The following is a 2,083-nucleotide window of genomic DNA, read 5'->3' on the forward strand; positions in this document are numbered from 1 at the left end:
CCCGGCGTGGCGGCCTCCGCAGGCTCCGCGCTCCACACCCGAGACCGAGACCGAGACCGAGATCGGGCCCAGGCGGGGGGCGGGGCGGGGCGGGGCTCGGGGGCCCGGGAGCCCCCCACCACGTGACAGCTCCCAGCCCCACCCCGGGGGCGGGGCCCGACGGAACGCCTTGTTCGCTCTGGATCCACCCCAGCGTGGGGGCCCGAAAGGGGAAACTGAGGCCGGAGGTCGCCCAGCTGGTGGGAGCGGGACCTCAAGTACAGCGCTGTCGGCGCCCCGTGGGGCTGGCGTGCCTTGCGCCGGGGCTTGCGGGTCTGGGTCAGGACGACCCAGCTTGGTGTGTCCCCGGCCCTGGCACTCTGCAGAAGGAGGTTTCAGTCCTAGCTGGGTTTGTTCCTTATTGCCTTGCCTCCATGTCCCGAGCAGAGCAGAACTTCTAGGATCCATAAGACATTCACGCTCTTTGACCCTCACTGAAGCCGGCGAGGTCAGGTGGGCAAGGACGAAGCTTGGTGACACCTGCAGGAGGTGACCTCGGGGCTCCGTGAAGACTGTGCTCCCGGGAGCGGTGTCTCGCCTGGAAGGTTCTCTGCAGACCAGGGGTTTGTGCCTTTATCCGCCTGGCGAGCCTGGCCTTGCTCGGGAAGGGGGGTGGGGGTGGGGGCGGCACCTTGACCTCTCCTAGGCCTCTGCTCTGAAGAAAGACAGGACGGGAGGTGAGAGGTGAGCCGATGTTGGACAGACCTCTGTCTCTTGGCTTGTTTTGCTTTCATGTTCTTAAACCCAAACCTCCCCCAGACCAACACCCTGTGGTCAATACCAGTATCGGGTTCTGTGTGTCCTTAGACAATCCTCTCCTCTCTGGGCCCCAGTTCTCCTGCACTCGCAATTGCTCAGTCCATTTTTAATTCCCATTAGGTCCTGGCCATGAACTGAACTGTTAAACCAGCGTCCTTGAAGAGGGAAAACATTCTGATATTACCACACTCACTGATGGACCAGAGGACTTAGAAGCTTGTCAACAAAAGCTTGAGAAGTATTTAAATCCCTCTACTGATGTGTAATTTACATAAATGTCCCTATTTAACATGTATAGGTCAATGAGTCTTGATAGATATATACACCCTTGTAACCAGAACTAAAATCTATATAGAACCTTCCACTCACCCCTAACTGAAAGTCCCCTCTTGCTCCTTGGACGTCGGCCCCCACCACCCACCTTTCTGTCGCTACAGGTTAGAGCTGTCTTTTCTAGATTTCTGGAGTCATACAGATTGTATTCTTTTCTTTGTCTGGCTTCTTTCATTCAGGCTGAAGTTTTCGAGAGTCTTCCACGTTGTGGTGTCTATAGGTGGTGACATTTTGATTCCTGAATACAGTCCCCGTGTATGGATGGACCACAGTTGTTTTTATCTTTTTTCCTGTGTTATGCCCAGATTATGGGGTCCCCCAAAACCAAGACCACCAGGGAGTCCGAGTCACACATGCAAAAGCAAAGGGCGTTTGTTTGGGCTTAAGCTTGGTCTCTCAGACCTCACCAACACAGTGGATCCCTGCTGAGAGCCCCCCCCCATCATCAGCTGAGCAGCGTTTTCATTACAATAGGGGTGAGGGATAAAGTGAAGGGTGAGGTGAGGGGCAGGGGTTACAAGATGATTGGGCGGCACATCGGCAGGGGTTGGCAGGGTGCAGGGTGACTGGCTAATTTAAAACTAAGCGGACTCACTAAAACAGCGGCTAGGGGTGGTCTGCTTGGGCAATGGGTGGGCTGTTTTTCTGTCTGTTGCGCTGAGTCACACCTGGGGAAACAGAAACTTAGGCCTTCTAGATTCTGAGGCTTATTTGGAGCCTGTCATGGTGTTAGTTTGGCTCTTTACCTGCTGATGGACACTTGGAGGGTTTCCAGGTTTTTGGCGATCATGACTCAAATGCCTATGAACACTGGCGTACAAGTCTTTGTATAGACATCTAGAGTCCGGTTTCAAATTGGAATTCTAAGTTGTGTGTTTATGATAGACTGCCAAACCGTTTTTACAATGCGTTCGTACATTTTACATTCCCACCAGTCATGCATGTGAGTTCT

General features: G+C 53.9%; 1 protein-coding gene and 1 long non-coding RNA gene across 2 annotated transcripts in view; one reads left to right on the forward strand and one right to left on the reverse strand.

Moving 5' to 3' along the window:
* C9H14orf132 (chromosome 9 C14orf132 homolog) overlaps positions 1-80 on the reverse strand; it is a 60,269-nt gene extending 60,189 nt beyond the window's left edge. Inside the window, exon 1 of the mRNA XM_029952098.1 lies at positions 4-80. The gene's annotated coding sequence lies outside the window, so the exon portion shown is untranslated. The remainder of the gene's footprint in view (positions 1-3) is intronic.
* Positions 81-168: 88 nt separating this feature from the next.
* Positions 169-1,396, forward strand: LOC115302933. Its single transcript, XR_003913725.1, has 3 exons — positions 169-602; positions 919-1,036; positions 1,311-1,396. It is a non-coding gene; the product is annotated as an uncharacterized LOC115302933 (long non-coding RNA).
* The last annotated feature ends 687 nt before the right edge of the window (positions 1,397-2,083 follow it).

Source organism: Suricata suricatta, chromosome 9 (assembly GCF_006229205.1).
Source record: "Suricata suricatta isolate VVHF042 chromosome 9, meerkat_22Aug2017_6uvM2_HiC, whole genome shotgun sequence".
Lineage (NCBI taxonomy): Eukaryota > Metazoa > Chordata > Mammalia > Carnivora > Herpestidae > Suricata > Suricata suricatta.